The sequence below is a fragment of the Puma concolor genome, chromosome C1 (genome assembly GCF_028749965.1).
Source record: "Puma concolor isolate L17-30 chromosome C1, mPumCon1.1.hap2, whole genome shotgun sequence".
NCBI lineage: Eukaryota > Metazoa > Chordata > Mammalia > Carnivora > Felidae > Puma > Puma concolor.
The window spans coordinates 164,088,030-164,105,864 of record NC_141674.1 but is presented as its reverse complement, the minus strand read 5'-3'; the positions used below and the strand labels follow the sequence as shown (position 1 = coordinate 164,105,864).

At 45.9% G+C, this 17,835-nt stretch overlaps 1 protein-coding gene across 1 annotated transcript in view; it reads left to right on the top strand.

Annotated features, from left to right (window-relative positions):
- Positions 1 to 77: 77 nt before the first annotated feature.
- Positions 78 to 17,835, top strand: part of WIPF1 (WAS/WASL interacting protein family member 1) — a 134,237-nt gene continuing 116,479 nt past the window's right edge. Inside the window, exon 1 of the mRNA XM_086718931.1 lies at positions 78 to 232. The gene's annotated coding sequence lies outside the window, so the exon portion shown is untranslated. The remainder of the gene's footprint in view (positions 233 to 17,835) is intronic.

Here is a 17,835-nt window from a genome sequence, read left to right as displayed (position 1 = left end):
GCGGCGCGTCCACATGTGGCGGGGCCGCAGGAGGCGCGGGGGGGGGGGGGGGGGGACGGGGAGTCGAGGGGGAGGGTTTACATCTCCGCGAAGTTCCCGGATGGTCGCAGCCTCCCGGCGCTGAGCGCTTTTCCTGCCCGGCCGGCTCAGCCCTACGGACCGGGGAGAAGTTTCCCGGAAAAAAATGCCCCGCGCGCCGCGGGGCCCTGGAGCCGCCCGGAGCCGCTGCGCGGTAAGGGACGCGCGACCGGGGCGCGGGGTCTCAAGGCGGCTCCGGGGAGACGCCCGCGGCCGCCGGGGAGGGCAGGGCTGGACGGCGGGGTGGGGAGCGCCGCGCGGCAGCGGGCGGGGGCGGCCGGGGGCGTCGGGGCTGCGTCCGCGGCGGGCGGTGGGCGCGGGCGCGCGGCCTCGGGAGGGGCCGGGCCGGGAAGGAAGGGGCCGCGGACGGCGGGGCCGCGGGGCGGGGCGCCTCCCGCCTGGGCGCGCGCGTTCCTGGGCTCCCCCGACCCCGGGGCCGCGGCGGGGAGGAGTGGGGTGGGGGCTCGGGACCCGCGGCGGCCGTAGTTCCCCGCGGCAGGGGCTTGGCGGGGATGCGCTGGGGCCGCATCTACACCCCCAGCTCGGGCGGATGGGGACTTTCGGGCATCCTCGGGCCGGTTCATGCCCAGGAACCGCCTCGCCTTCTCCGCTGGCGGAATCGAGCTCATCTCGCAACGCGGCTCCCCAAACTGGGCTCCCGCCTGCAGCTCGCTGCTCTCTCTGTGGTCGGTATAGACGCGCGGGTTAGATGTGCGCATTGACCTTAGAGGCGCTTCCAGTCCCCGTCAGCGCCTTTCCCCTTGCCCGGGGCCTCTCCCGGACTTTCCGGACAGCCTCACTTAAGTCTCACTCCCCCTACCTCTTTCTGCTAACACATTTTTCTCTCTAAAAAAGAACCGTTGAAGAACGTTGCAAGCGTAAAAGAAACCAGCTGACCCAGTCGGAGGCGACTTCGACTGGTGGTTAGACTTTGAAATTAACAAAGGGTGTGTCTGTGCCCGCTCTTGGTCCTGCGTTATCCCAGAGGAATATTCCTTCCTGGGCCTCTGGCTTCTGGCCTTATCTCCGTTCTGGGGATCCCTCTCAAGTTGTTAGCAGTGACCGGGTAGACTTTGTCCCTTTTTCTTAAAGTTGCCTGTAACGGCAGTCCCCCGGATAGTGCCTGGACCCCACCCTCAATCGCTGGCCCTGTGTGTCGAGGCAGTGCTGCCGCGGAGTCCCTGGACACAGTCCCACCCTGGGTGGGTTTTCTTCTGCCAGTCTCCCAAGGCAATTTCAAAACAATACTTTAGCTTCACTTTGAGTCATTGGTATATTTTTCCTCCTCAAAAATGCCTTTTCCTATAACGGATAAAGTAACTCCAAGGAGGTTTTGTTTGGTTTCGTTTGTAGTTTGTATAAATTACCCTTTGACTTTCTGAGTTGAGAGAGCCCTGTACGCCATCAGCATTTTGCGTCTTGCCTCTCCTTCTGGTGCTCACAACACTGCCTTCTGCTCTTGCTCTGTGTCTTTACCTGCCTGTCATCCCCTCAAGGTCGACGTTCTCGGGAACCAAAAAACCCCATCCATCTGTAGGAGCCCATTAGCTGTTATGGAAGTGTGCAGGCTAGACTTTGCAGATTTTTAAAAAAATTTATTTAACTCCAAGTTAGTTAACATATAGCGCAGTATTGGTTTCAGGAGTAGAATTTAGTGATTCATCACTTACATATAACACCCAGTGCTCATCCCAGCAAGTGTCCTCCTTAATGCCCATCACCCATTTAGCCCATCCCCTGACCCTACACCCTGCCAACAACCCTCAGTTTGTTCTCTGTATTTTTTTTATTTTTTTTAAATGTTTATTTCTGAGACAGAGAGAGACAGAGCACAAGTGGGGGAGGGGCAGAGAGAGAGGGGGACACAGAATCCGAAGCAGGCTCCAGGCTCTGAGCTGTCGGCACAGAGCCCCATGCGGGGCTCGAACTCACAGACCGCGAGATCATGACCTGAGCCGAAGCTGGACGCTCAATCGACTGAGCCACCCAGGTGCCCCTGTTCTCTGTATTTAAGAACCTCTTATGGTTTGTCTCCCGGTTTGTTTTTATCTTATTTTTCCTTCCCTTCCCCTATGTTCATCTGTTCTGTTTCTTAAATTCCACATGAGTAAAATATGATATTTGTGTTTCTCTGACTTATTTCATATAGCATAATACACTCTAGTTCCATGCATCTTATTGCATATGGCAAGATTTCATTCTTTTTGATCGCTGAGTAATATTTCAGTGTGCATGTGTGTGTGTGTGTGTGTGTATACCATGTATATATATGTGTATATACCACATCTTCTGTCTCCATTTATCAGTCATTGGAAGATGTTATTGAACATTTTAGTCATGTCATCTTCTTCCTTGGGACCTACCCAACCCTGCCATCACTTTGGCTCCCTGGCGAGCACATGAACTCTTTTGGGTTTGGTAATATAGAGCAAAGTGATTGGTAAGCAAGGTCAGATAAAATTCTGGGACGTTTACAGACAAGGAAATTACTTACAACTGGAGACATTCATGCCTTCTTCCATTTGTTTATTTCCCCAATTAAATCTCTTGTGGGAGTTCAGCCACTTTCGTGTGCCCTTGGCATATCATGCAACTTGAGACTCAACTTACCTCATCCAAGAAATGGGGTTGATAAACTTTGCTCTTTGTCCATCACATGGTGTGAGGATCAGGTAGGGTGATGAAGTAGGAAACAGCAAAAGGCAGCACAGCACAAGGCATCAGACGGACACCATGCAGTGTATAGCACCAAGATAAAAGAGTGATAAAGAGCTCAAGTGGTAAGGGGGGGAGAGAAGTTGGTATGCTCTTACCTTTCAAATGTACTGTCTCAGGTGCTCTGGCCAGGGATGAGCTTACTTTTGTGGGAAGTATTCATTCCTGGGTCCATGTCACTGTCTGATATTTCAGGGTGTTCCTAACTATGGTTGTAAGTTTAGGAAACATACGGTTTCTGCAGTGCACATCAGGAGAACAGAACTAAAGAAAAGCACCTTTTATTTGTTGGCTGTAATCCCTTTGTTTTTAAGCATCTCGTATTCAGGATTCTGTCTCCCAGAGTTGTGGTCTTCCTGAAGCCTGCCCTCCGGTGAGGCCCACCAAATTCCTCATGATTCCCATACAGAGGTCTCTCCGCCAGTGTGTCCCACTGCAGTGTGTCCCAGCAGGTCCACAGTTACACCAAGTGTTGGAAGGTTGGGAGGCATAGCCTGGAGAATAGCCAGGACGCACATCAGTGAAGATTCCAATCTCAGTTGGAATCCAGCCAGATACTCATTTAGCATTGAGGGTCCCTGCTAGGGGTCGCCGCTGTGCCATAGGGCACAGCAGTGGAGTGGGAGACATTGCTCAGAAAGAGATGGGAGTTTGCCCCTGGACCCTTACCTTCTGGTAGAGATGAGGCAGCTTTCAAACAGTGAAATGCAAGTCAGAATGTGGTAAATAAGGTAAAAAAAAAAAAAAAAAAAAAAAGATACAGGTCAAATACAAGGAATTTCGAGGAGAATGAAATTGCTTCCAGCTGGGGGGAGTCCATCCTTCACTGATTTGCCCATTTAGCAAATATTGATGGGCCAGGCATAGGAAGGCTAACGGGCCCATCGCCATTGCAGTCCCCCTTCCCTGCCCCAGTGAGGAACAGTTCTGGTTCCACTTCGCTGTGACAAATTAATGCTTCATCCCTTAGCCTCATTGTATCACCCAGCCCAACATTTGTCACTTGTTCCTACCCTGTAGGGATTACTGTCAGGTCAGAATAATTCTGTCGCTTGAATACTTTGTAATAATACAGTTATTTGATACAGTAATACAGTTAGTTGAGTCATGCTGTTCTGCTTAACACACATGGACTAGTATTGAAATATTCTGGTCCTTCGCCATGGGTGTCACTAGAAGCTTATGAAGACTCGCTTCTGTAAATCTGGGTGAGGCCCAGAATCTGTTTTCTGAGAGCCCCCTCCCCTCGGTTGTGCTGATACGCTGTCACATGCAAGGTTAAAGCATGGGTCTGGAGGTTGGGCCGATCTTGCTTCTGGTGCCAGCTCTGTCTTCTGCAAGTTCTTTGACCTCTGTTTCTTTGCCTTTAAAATGAGAGTAACCACCTCATCCTGTAGGGTTGCGAGGGTCCAGTGAAGTCATGGTCATGGATTGTTTAGCAGATTGTCTGGGACTGTGCTGCTGCTGCTGCTTGGTATTTGTGAGCCATTATTATCACTATTACCAGTGTTAGTATATGCAAAACACTGTTGGCATTCCTTTTGTCAAATGGAAATACAAAAACAGCCTAAACATGGCAACAGCCTTTTGTATAAATTAACATATAATAATCCCTTAACAGTCTGTAATTTGTTGAGTGTTTTCACCCCAATCACCTCGTGTATTCTCTTAACAGCTGGAGAAGGAGGAATCTCACAGAGCAGAATCTCAGTGCTTGGGGGCCAGCAGCCTGTGATCTGCTTACCCAGTCAAGCCTACTCTGCTGAAGTTATTGGGGCAGATAAAGGGTGGGAAAGCAAAGACAAGACGCACTATACCCTGGTCCCTTGGCACTAGGAAGTGGCACATAGTAACAATCATGGTGGCCATCACCAGTGTGAGGGTGACCGGTGGATTAGACTGCCTGCCCAAGGCTGGGCTGCTTAGGTCACAGGAATAGCACCTAAAACCGTGGGGTGGCCCCTGTGTGGATTCCTGGGATGCATGCTTAGCATTACAGTCCTCAGATCAGTCGTAAATACTTGCTGAGAAGTCAAAAAATAGGCTTTGCTAATACTCAATAAAAGAACTTAGCTAAGATAGACAGGAGACACAGTCACCTACAATTTTAGTTTAGAAGCTTCAGTAAGCATGGCTCACATTGTAAAAACATGTCACTGTGGTGTTATGTGATTTAACATTTTAGCATTACTCACTATGGATATATTTTTTTTCTCTTCTAGTAAGCCATCTTTCCAGTATAACACAGTTTCTTCTTTTCAATTTTCTTGTATGTCTTAGTTACATGAAGGGAATCAAATTCTTCAAATTTGGCCTAAGCTTTAAAAAAATCTCTCCTTCCTTCCTTTCTTCCCCCCTGTCTTCCTTCCATTCTCCCTCCTTCTTTCACTTGCTTTCTTTAATGTTACCACTTACTGTGTGTCATTTAATTGAATCATTTAGTAGCTACACAACCCTGTGATGTAGGTTCTGCTCATATGCATGGAACCTGAGGCTGAGAGAAGTTAGGTAATGTGCCCAAGGTCACATAGCTAGTGAGAGAGCTAGTATTTTAACCCGCGCCATTCTGATTCCAAACTCTGCACCCTTGACCCTCAATTTCACCTTCATCCATATTATATACTGCTTTGCATGTGGTGGGCTCCATCTAAACTATTATGTTCCATTCCCATCTGTATGCCTTTGCATTGCCTTTTCTTCTCCACGCTGTCCCTTCTCTTCACCTGATGTTGAATCCTATAGATTCTTCAACTTGGCCACAAATACTTAAGAAGAAAAATAATAGACTTTGCTAATAGTCAATAAAAGGAGAGTGTTCTAAAAATAAAGAAGAGACCACTACAACTTAAAAGTTTATTTTTATTTATTTTCTATTTTCTTACCTACACAATACATACTCCACTTAGTATATATCTGTATATGTTTATATTATTTAAATATATAAACTGTTCTTTCATAATACTTGACTACTTTAAATATGTGTAATATGTACACCTTACCTCGTTACCACACCTAAATGCAGTTGGTTACATTTCTCCTATTCTCCCTCTTCTGCCTTCACCCCCCCCCCACCATCTACTTGCATATTTGAGACTGTGTTACATGGATATTGTTTGCATTTTGTTTGTTTTACCTTTTTAGTATTTCTTGGACATAGTACTACTATATTCTTTTTTTTTTAAGTTTATTTAGTTTGAGATGGAGAGAACACCATCAGGAGAGGGGCAGAGAGAGAGGGAAAGAGAGAGAATTCCAAGCATGCTGTGTACCATCAGTTTAGAGCCCAATGCAGGGCTCAGACTCATGAACCGTGAGAGCATGACCTGAACTGAAATCAAGAGTCAGATGCTTAACCAACTGAGCCATCCAAGTGCCCCTAGGACTACTGTATTCTCGCAGCTGCATAGAATTCTACTGTAGCAATAATGTATATGTCATATATATACATTTTATGTATTTTATATGTATATATTATGTATACATAAAACATAATATATATACTGTATATATATTATGTATACATATAGCATGTATATATATAGCATATATATATATAGCATATATATATATATATATAGCATATATATATATATATATATATATATATAATGATTGGTGCATTATTGGTGTCCACAGTCACTCATTAGAGTTTGCACTCTTATTGCACAGTTCAGTGACCATCAGCTCATCTGCTGGCTTTTGCTAATGATGCCCAAATAATCCATTGAGTCAAGTCCAACAACCAATCATTCACTAACAGGATAACTATAGTCATTTATTTGGCATACACAGACCAAATGGGCAGTTGGTTGAATTTCTTGCTTTTCAACCACTTGTGTCTCCCCAACCCATTTCTGAAACCTTCCATGCATTTTTCTATAGACATATGCAGGAGATTATGTCTGTTGACTGAAGAATTTAGGCCTGAGAAGGACCACACGAGAAATGTGGCCACATCCCAGAGTGATGCAATGTTGAAATGTTAAACATGTTACCAAGTAATATTTCAAGAAATGCAGAGACTTCCCTGCTCCCACTCTCACAGCAGAATAGATTTTAAAAGTAGAGAACCTTTAGACCTTGGAGAAGATCTTGAGAAAACATGTACGCTAGCTATTTTTTTTCCTGAAAATGTAAACAGTGAGATCAGTGTCTTAACCACAGTAGTCTTGTGTTGTGGGGATGGATATTTAGATAATGGAGACAGTCAGATCAGCCTGAGATATAAGAGGAAAAAAATGGGCTCTTCTTGAACAGGCCCCTGTCATAAGCAGCACATGTAGGTGGTGAGGGAGGGACTTTCTGGAAGGACTGTGGTATGGATTTGAGAGGAAGAGGGGTGGAGAGGGAGAGTGAGAGAAGTCTAAGCTGTTTGCTTTCCCACATCCCAGAAGGCAGGCTGAGAGACACTAAGACAGGATTTCAGATGGTACTAAAATTTCTAATTCAGTTTTTGAGCGTCTGGAAAAAAGGCAGAGTAGTTGAAGACCTTTTAAAAACCTTTTTAGGAAGTAGTATAGCAATTTGTGTTGAGCAGTGCCTATTCTTATCTATGAGAGCCAAGATTTGATTGCCATGCATGGGTTAAGAAATAACCCAAAGCGTCAATTTAAAATATCTCAGGTTTTTTTGAGTAAAATTTCATACTGTTCTTTTCCCTAGAGTTTTAAGCACTGTTTTAAAAAAAATTTTTTTTGTTTTGTGATTTGAGACACATTCAGAAATTAGATTATTGTTAAAACTAGGGCAAGTCTTGAGTGACATTTTATAAGATGTTGGAACTAAAACCTCTGTATTTAAACATCTCTCTCCTTTAATTTTCTTCCTTCCTTCCTTCCTTCCTTCCTTCCTTCCTTCCTTCCTTCCTTCCTTCCTTCCTTCCTTCCTTTCTTGATAAGAAAGTGGGAGAAGCAAAGGAAAAAAATTCTCAACTGGTTAAAGGACAATGTGTTACTGTGGTGTTATTTAAATCATAAAACCCCTTTCTGTACACAAGTTCTGTGTGCATCACCTCTACGTTGATGTGATGAAGTGCTGTGTGTCCTGGAGCTCAGAAAGCCACCAGACCAAATGCTCAGTCTCTGGCACAGTTAAGCATCCGACTTTGGCTCAGGTCATGATCTCCATGGTTCATGAGTTCGAGCCCTGCATCGGGCTCTGCACTAACGGCTCAGAGACTGGAGCCTGCTTTGGGTTCTGTGTCTCCCTCTCTCTCTCTGCCCTTCCTCTGCTTGTGCTCTCTCTCTCTCAAAAAATAAACATCAAAAAAAAATTTTTAAGACAAAAACGGAAGAACTATATGAAGAAAAGGCTAATAGTTTTCTCTTATCTCAGGTTCTAACTCCTCAAGGTAATATTATCTGTTCAGGATGTGTCCTTCATCTGTCTCTGCTTATATAACTATATACAAATGCATGTGCACATATATTTTTTTCTATTAAAAATAGGAACATACACATTAGGCTACAAGATTTTTTTGTTGACATGCAGTTGACGTATAACATTGTGTAAGTGTAAGGGTACAGTGTGCTGATTTGATACAGTTATATATGGCAATATGATCACCACCATAGCTTTAACACCTCCATCACCGTCACATAATTATCATTTCTCTTTTGTGGGGAGAACATTTATGATTGCAAATATATACTTCCAAGTACGCAGTTTCACTATTGCTAACTATAATCACAATGCTGTGCATTAGATCCCTAGAACTTACTCATCTAATCACAAGTTTGTACCCTTTGGCCAACATCTCCCCATTCCCCCCCAACCCCCAACAGCTCCTAGTAACCACCACTCTACCTTCTGTTTCTACAGGTTTGGCTTTTTAGATTCCACTAAGCCAGATCATATGGCATTTTGTCTTTCCCTGTCTGACTTGTTTCACCTAGCATAATAGCCTCAAGGTCCTTCCATGTTGTCACAAATGGTAGGATGTCTTTCTCTTGGCTGAGTAATACTCCATGGTGTGTATATAGTACATCGTCTTTATGCATTCATCTACCAGTGGACACATAGGTGGTTTCTCTCTCTTGGCTATTGTGAATAATTCTGCAATGAATATGGGAGTGCAGATATCTTTTTGAGATCCACAGATTTTTTTTAACATACCAAAGCATCATAGACATTCTCTCCAAATCAAAAAACTCATTAAAAACATTAAAAAAAAATTAAAAAACTCGTTTATTTATATCATGGCTGCTTCACATGCCACAATTTAACCATTCAGGTTGTTTCAAGTTTTGTGCTATATATAGCAACAGTTCTTCTCTGAACATCCATGTGTGTAAATTCGAACGAGCTAACATACAGAAGCTTTTATTTTTGTCTGTCAGAGTCCCCAAAGTGGTATTACTTTCCAAAAGTTGTAGTAATTCACGGTCCCACTAACACTACTTGAAAATATCTGTTTCCCCCATATCCTTGCCAGCATAATTTATTTTAGAAGGATAAGCTTTCTAATCTCTTTTTCCTGTTTTGTTTCAAATGATTTCTGCAGGGAGCACTTGTCACTATCTTTACTTTAAAAAATCCCATTCATTTGAATTATTCATGTCTTGTCTTTTCCTTAATTTTCTAATGTGCATGTGATTTGTCTTCTAGAACTGGAGGAGAAAAATTTGAGCCTAACCCCACTGAGCCTAATCGTTCTGTATTGAAGTGAAACAAAACACTTGATTTCTCTTTATGATAAAGTCAATGTAGACTCTTCAGTCCCAATTTTCTCCTCGTAAAAGTATATTATTTAAGAAATTGTCTCCGGAAGTATAAATGTTTTAATAAAAACAGAAATTTATGAAATACAAAAGATGGGAAATTTTAAAGGAGTTTGGAGCGCGCAGAGCTAACGGAGTTTCCCTTTCGAGTCCAGAAATCTGAAGACAAAGGTTCTTTGAGAGCATTCGTTCTAAGTTATAGCGGATTACATCAAGAGGAAAAAGTGAATCACAGCAGATAGGAATTTAAACCTGGAACATTGCTGAAAAGCCCCTGCACTGTTGCTTTTGCTTGTTTTTCTGGGAGGTGGGACTAGATCCCACGTCTCCTGTTCTGCTAGTTGCTGAGTTCATTAGAAAATTATTTGTATATAACTCCAGCAGTACATTGGTTAATCAGAAACATCTGCACAACTGGGGTCGTTTATAGGAACAGAATAACTAAATCAATCAGCACAATTTCTTGTATTCGGGGAGGTCGGGCCAGCATTGTGTAGCCCAGAATAATAACAGGGCTTTGTAGCTAACCTGACGCAGATGGCAGAAAGATTGTGTCTGGGCAGCAGAAGTCCGAACTGAAAATGAAGAAATCCTGTGGGTCCTTGATATCTGCCTTCATTAAGTTTTACTCTGTTTCTAATGTTAGTGTTTTAAAGGCCCAGATGCTTCAGAAAGGGATGTCCTGTTCAGAAAAAGAACACATCAGAGTCATACCTTCGAAGGACGGAGTCTCCTGAGCGAGTCTGAATTGTCCAGATCAGAGTCCCCTGAAAGATAAGTCTGTTATGTTCTGCCCAAACTGCCAGAGCTTCGACAAGCCAAGGGCCTCATGCTGGGAAAGCGCCCCAGACCAGACAGGCGAACTGACATGTCTGACTAGAGGGAGCTAAATCGGGCAGAGGACATGAGCTCCCAAGAGAGGCGGACGCTGGAGTCCTGACCTGATGTAGCCAGAGCAGTTCCTCAGGGTGGGTGTCCTTGTGCAGAGCCCCAAAGGTCCATGAAAGTTGAGTGGGTTCAGAGAACGCAGTCCCGTGTTGTGGCTCTCGCAGTCAGCCTTGCTGGAGACTTCGCTATAGGAAGACAGGGCGTCTGAGGAGAACGGGGAAGTCTCTAGACCCAGTGTCTCCCCGCGTGGCCCAATCTGAGGGACCCTGAACTCTCCCTCGACCACTTAAAAATACAAGTCGTGCTCAAGGCCAGAAGTCCACTGGTCCGGACTCCCAGAATCCTGAGGTGGGATTGGGTTCCTGTTGCCTGGGTGGCTTTAGGTAGGGCTAACCTTGGTAGGCAGCTGCCATTAGGTTTTAGCTGGTGAGTGGTCAATGGGGAGGGAGAGTAGTTCTCCCCCCCCCCCCCCCCGCGGGGAATTGGCAGCTTTTCTCTCGAGATCTACCATAGTCTCAGCGCTGGGATTTGCGAACGCTCGCATCTTCTGAGGGCCCCCATGTACTGATGCATGTGGCCCCTGGGTCTCCTTTCCTTTCGCTCTGCCTCTGCCTTTAGATGCCTTTCAATCCTCAGAGGCAGTGTGGACTCTTGAAAATTAAGCCACTTTCAGGTTAAGTCCTGCTATCAACCAGCTCATTTATTTGATGTCTTTTCCATTGGATCCTCTGGTCAAAGTAGAGTGGGAAGGTGGACAGAGCAGAAAGATAGGAGCTCAACACTTCCAGTTCCGGCTTGAATGCCAGTAGTCCTGTGACCTTGACAACAATAAAACACTATGTGGAAGTTGAGTGGAGAAATCTGTAGGGATGGGGAGATTGAGGCTCGGAGGATGTGTGGGATGCCCGTTCAGGGGCTTACAGTGGCTCCCCATTGGGCACCGTCTATAAACAGTGCATTCATAAACATTTTAACTTATCAGTTAAGTTAACTGATGACTCTGAAATTTCACCTTGCCTGTTTTTGACTAAATGTTTGATAAACAAGTGGCATCTCTCATTTAGCTAAAATAGTGTATGTGTGTTATGTGTAATATATAAAATCGAGTTATATTTTAGCAAACCCCCTGAGTTCTTTATGCTTGAATCTCATTGTGTACTTGCTGAAGAAAGAACATTAGCTATTACCCTGAGATTTTCTTTGTAATGTCATTGGTGGAGGTGGGATTTCTGCTAGACGCTGTCCAGGTATGCCTAGCAGATCTTGTTTTATTTACATCCATTGAAAATCACACTACCTCACTATATGCGTATACACATCCATTATACTGACCCTTATTTTCTATTAGGACACACACGGTCATAACCCTGAAACCGCCTGTCCTCACCATCTACTATACACGTGTGCATGCATCATTTGCTTACCCTTTTTCTTTTAATTTTTTTTTAACCTTTATTTATTTTTGAGAGGGAGAGAGACAGAGCGCGAGCAGGGGAGGAACAGAGAGAAGGGAGATACAGAATCCAAAGCAGGCTTCAGGCTCCAAGCTGTCAGCACAGAGCCCGACGCAGGGCTCAAACTCACGAACTGTGAGATCATGACGTGAGCCGAAGTCAGATGCTCAACCCACTGAGCCACCCAGGCGCCCCCATCTGTTTACTCCTTTTATGGAGCACTTCAGATATAACCACAAGGCACCAGTTCCAAACTTCATTAGGAAAGTCCACTGCTGGGGCTTATTTTTTATTTATTTTTAAAATTTTAAATGTTTATTTATTTATTTTGAGAGAGAGCGAGAGAGAGAGAGAGAGAGAATGCATGCATGTGCCCAAGCCGGGCAGGGGCAGAGACAGGGAGAAAGAATCCCAAGCAGGCTACACACTGTCAGTGTGCAGCCCAGTGCGGGGCTCAAACCCAGGAACTGTGAGATCATGTGACCTGAGTGGAAATCAAGAGTCAGATGCTTAACCAACTGAGCCGCCCAGGCACCCCCATTGCTGGGATGGTACACGCATCAGCCTTTGTGGCTTTTTAGAAGGCAGAGGTCATTGCTCACTAAAGTGCTTTTTGTATAGGCTCAGACAAAAACACCATACGCAGGTGACTGTGTGTTGCTTCACTGTGATGGTGGTGATTCCTGGGAACGGATAAAAATACCCAGATGGGGCTTCACCTTAAGAGTTCTGTCATGCTCATTGGTTGGTGGTTGTGAGCATTGCTGGTTGAGTCTCTTGTTTGCATTTCTTACTCGTGGCCTGAGGAACAACACGTTGCTATTTTGGCTCGGAGGCAGACCATCTTGGATATCTTCCAAGAAACTGTGTGCTGCTTTTGCTTCTTGAGATTGGTGCTAACATTACAGGATCTCCAGTTATGCATGGAAATATCCTGGGCCAACAGGCTGGTCAATGGTGCCCCTGTGGACTTTCTGCTTTACAGAGAGGTTAGACAAACTTGTCTACCCAGGAAACTGAACCTTAGGACTGGTGCCCAAGAGAGCCTAACCACCATCTTAGATAAGGTTGTGACTAGGAGAAAATGTTTTTGAGTTTCAGCCCCGAGGCCCAAGAGAGGATGAAGTCCTAGTGGAAACTTCCCCTGTGCTCCCCTTCAGCTCTGGCTCCAGCAACGCAGAGGGGAAGAGGAAAAGGGAAGAGGCTTCTGGTGGTGGACAGAGTGCAGAGGTCAGCAGTGACAGCAGGGAAAAGAATCTGGTGGTTTCAAGCTGCAGGGAGAAGCCTCAGCTTGGGGCAGGGAGCCGTGGAGTGAAAGGAGTGAGATCCTTAACCTCCCCCACCCTTCCAAGAAGGTCCCCTGTTAATGAGGTTTCTGGGCAGGGGGCTGCAAGTATAGAGACTCTTGGTGAGCCGGCCTAAGCAATGGTCTGCTCTTTGAAAGAACTCCTTAGGAAACAGAAACAGAAATAAGAGGTTGCCTGCTTTTCGCATGCTTACTCGCAGAAGTAAAAAATGAATTATTCCTCCAGATTTCCAGTAATCATTTTTACAAGTGATAATCATAATAGTATCTAACATAGATATTGCTTACTATGTACCAGGTAATGTTCTAAATGCTCTAATAAATTAGCCCACTGAATCCATATGATGATGCTATGAGGTAGGCACTGTTATCTTCATTTAGCAGATGAGGAATTTGTGGGGAACAAACTTGCCCAAGTTCACACCATTCACTTAGCAGAGTCCAGATTCGGTCCAGTCCATGTGGCTTCAGAGCCCGCTCTGAACTGTGATGCTCACCCCGCCCTCTGGCTCTTCAGCGAGGGGCAGAAAATTGGAAAGGACCTAAGTGGCCCCAGCTTTTTTTAAGCAGATGACTGATCACTAGTAAAGTGTTCTGGGAAAATGACCTGAGCTTTCTGTTCCTCTGTTTTCCCTCATGTGTCTGGGTTAGGGGCACCAGCCCACTGGGAAAGGACAGCCTGAAGCAGTAAAGACCAACCTCCTCTTCAGTGGTGTTTTGGGTCCAACAGTAACTTCTCTCTGAATCATCCACTTTAACACCTGACTCCCGTCACAGACATACATTCTAAATGACCCTCTAAGACTGCAGTGTCTCTAGTGAGGAAGAAAATCTTCCTAGAGTGTCACAAGTGCTGCCTAAGACTGGTGTCATTGACTAGCATCACATTATTTTCTCGAGAATAAATGAATAACACAGGTTATATTTAGCTGAGGGGGAAGGAGTGTAATACTCAACTGTAGGGGCACCTGGGTGGCTCAGTCGGTTAAGCGTCCAACTTCAGCTCAGGTCATGATCTCGCGGTTTGTGGGTGCGAGCCCCGAGTGGGGATCTGTGCTGAGAGCTTGGAGCCGGAAGCCGGCTTCGGATTCTGTGTCTCCCCCTACCCCTGCCCCTCCTCCCCTGCTCATGCTCTGTTTCTCTCTCCCTCAAAAGTAAACATTAAAAAACATTAATACTCAACTGTAAAACATAGAACCTCTTATAAAATAACAGAATATTGGAGTTAGGAAGCAAAGTGAAGATAAAGATCTTTTTGCCCGTCCTCCCACTTCACAGGTGAAGAAACAGAACCCCAGAGAAGTTAGGTGGCTCTCCCAAGGCCAAGGCCGGTTGGTAGCAGAGTTGACGCGAGAACACAGGCCTGCCGAGTTCCAGCCCAGTGCTTTTTTCCCTGCCCAAGATTGGGTAAAATAGTCCCTAAGTGATTTTCTTTTTAAGTTACAGGTGGAACATAGAATGGTCCATTTCCTTATTGGACAAGGCCAAAGCTAACACTGCCCTAAAGTGTGAGGGGTGCAACTGGAAACCTCCTTCAGGTCCAAACCACAGTAAAGCCCAGCTGAGGAAAGGCAAGGCAGTGTTCAGGGCAGGGACTCGTGTGGAGTTCACAGGGCCAAGCCTCTGCCTTCTAGACTGTCCTGGCCAGGAGAGCAGTTATCTGTCCCCACTACTCTGCTCAAGTCTGTTGTTTTGAAGGTGAAGGAATTGAACTGGCTCAGTTTATAGCAGAGTTCAGTGAGAGGGATGGGGAAGAAGAGGGAAATGGTCACTTCTTTACCATAAAGGAAGATGTATCTCAAAACCCTTCTGCTGAGAGTGACTATCAGGCAGTCAGGTCTCTACCAGGCTTTGGGTCCCAGAGGCCTGCAGGCTGCAGGGCTCTTGCTACATTACTGAGATGGAGAATTTTAAGCCCTTCCTGGAAGAGGCTTGGGCAGCCTGTGGAGGCCTCCCTGCGGACCTCTGCACCACTGGCAACCTGGGCAAGACTGCTGATGTCTGGGGTCGGAAGCACAGGGGCCCAACAGACACTTCTGCTGACAAGGACAACTATAGGTAACCTTCGTACCTGCGGAGCAGTGGCCTGGGAATCCCCACAGGCAAGAATGGAGAGGAAGTCAGCTCTGCATCCGGGAGAGACAGAAACCTGAGACTCAGAGGGCATCCAGAGCTGTGTTTCCCACTTCTGGGCTCTTCTGCCTCAAATTGGGCCCAAAGGGAGCTGTAAAGTAACTTTGTCTGGGGCTGATTTCATCCCTGGTCTTGTGTGATCCCACCCACAACAAGAGCATTTGGGGGGAATTAAAACTACCTTGACCAGCAGTTCTCAAAAGCACCCTCTTGGTGGACCGCCAAGGGGTGTGGGACAAATTATTCCTTCCCTCCCTTCAAGCAGTTCTGTCAGTCCCCTTGGGGACTTCTGTGGCAATTTATCTGGCCATCTTTTCAAGCCCAGGAAAGACAAAATAAAAAAAGCTGTCCCCAGAAACAGATAAAACAAAACCAAGTTCATTCTTTTCCCTTCTTTCTTTCTTTCTTTCTTTCTTTCTTTCTTTCTTTCTTTCTTTCTTTCGAGGTGGGGGAATAGGGATGGGCAGAGAGAGGAGGACAGAGGATGCAAAGTGGGCTCCATGCTGACAGCAGACAGCCCGATGTGGGGCTCAAACTCATGAACTGTGAGATCCTGACCTGAGCTGAAGTCAGACACTTAACCTACTGAGCCACCCAGGTGCCCCCAAAACCAAGTTCATTCTTAAGCTGGATGTGATCTGAAAGGTTTTCAGGGAGGGGCACAGCTCACCAGGCCCATGGGGCCTTTCTAGCCTCAAATCTGTAGGTCCTTGTTCTTGACCAGAGGATAACAGGATCTTTTGTTTATCTGGTATGACCTGGAACCCCCCTTCTAGAATTAAGCAAGAAACCAGAGGCAGAGATAGGATTCAAAGTTAGAAGTTTTGGGGGCACCTGGGTGGCTCAGTCAGTTAAGTGTCCGACTCTTGATTTTGGCTCAGGTCATGACCTCACGGTTGTGAGATTGAACCTTGTGTCGGGCTCCATGCTGGATGTGGAGCCTCCTTAAGATTTCTTCCCACCCCCCAATAAATAAGTAAACATTAAAAAAAAATGAAACAGGGGCGTCTGAGCAGCTCAGTCAGTTAAGTGTTCAATTCTTGATTTTGGCTCAGGTCATCATCCTAGGCCCATGGGGTCCAGCCCCGCATTGGGCTCCATGCTGAGTGTGGAGCCTGTTTGGGATTCTCTCTCTCTTTCTGCCCCTCTCCCCTGCTTGCATGCTCTCTCTAAAAATAAAAATAAATTAAAAAAATACCAAGTTATAAGTGTCTGACTCCCATGTCTGTGGTTTCCCTGCCTTGTGCTTGATTAGAATGACAGTTTTGGTGACACGTCCCGCCTTTGTGCCGTGCCAGTGTCAGCCAGCCTCCTGTGATGCCGGACCCCTCTGGCTACTCCTGCCCCCTTGTTGTTCGTCTGCCTCTGTAAGCCTAGATGGTGCAGAAAGTGGTTTCCAGCTCTCCTCCGAGGGGTCGGGGGGTACTGAGGGGGCTGCTGTGGGCAAGCGCCAGGCCAGGTGCAAAGCGGGCCCCACTTTCTCCTGACCTTACTCTCCCAGGAGCAGTGTGAAGGGATGAACTCTCATGAGACCAGTATCGGCCTGCTTGCTCGGAGGAACTAGGGGGCAGAGTGTGCCGTAACTAGCCCTATTGCATAAATCGGCTCAGCCAGTTCCTCCTTTCGTCCCCCACAAGGTGCAACACAAGGTCCCAAAGCTGAAGAACTTCACGAATCAACTCAGTTCTAATACAGAAGCCACAGGTGACGAAACTTCCCCTGTAGAGATTCAGGGGTCTGGTGGGTCCCTTCTTTCCAGACTCAAAATATTTCCAAACGGTAAAATTTCAGAGGCAACAAGTGGTGTTGAGTTTGAAGAACAACAAGAGACATGCTCAGAGGGTAGCCCTGTTCCTATACTTGAATAACAGACGTGAAGGGATGTGGCATCTGGGCAGTATTTGAAAAGGAATCTCTCTCTCTGTGAACAGTGAGTACACCACATAAAGAAGCGTTGTCCGAGCCAGCGTTTTGAAGCCTTGTTTGACCATGACTCACAGTAAGAAGTACATTTTTCATTGAGATCTAGTACACGTAGATAGATAGATAAGAGAAACAAATGTTTTATGAAACAATTCCCATTCGTACTAAATGCGATACATTATGTGTGTGTGTGTGCGTGTGTGTATGTATATGTGTTTTAAAAAGCACATTTCGACCCACTCAGTTGACTCGTCTGTCCGAGAATAGGCAACAGCCGGCAGTTTGAAAAATACGGATTTGAACAGAAACGTGTCAGACATGTAGAAACTGGTCTCATTGGCTTCCTGGCCCCAGGAGAGGTTTCCCTCACTTTTCTGATCACTAGAAGCTGGTGGAGAAGTGATGGCGAGGCAGGAGCAAGGAAGGGAGAGGAGGTCATGGCTAAGGGAGGGGCCGGAGGCAGAGTTAGGCCCCGCTCACACCGCAAGCGCTTGAGTGCTTGTGATGTGGTGTCCTGGCACGGAGAGGACCAGCCGTGCTCACAGTGCACGGGTCCTCGTGTAAGGATTTCTGTCCACTAAGGTTTGTAGTGAAAAGTGGAAGCATAAACTGGCACACA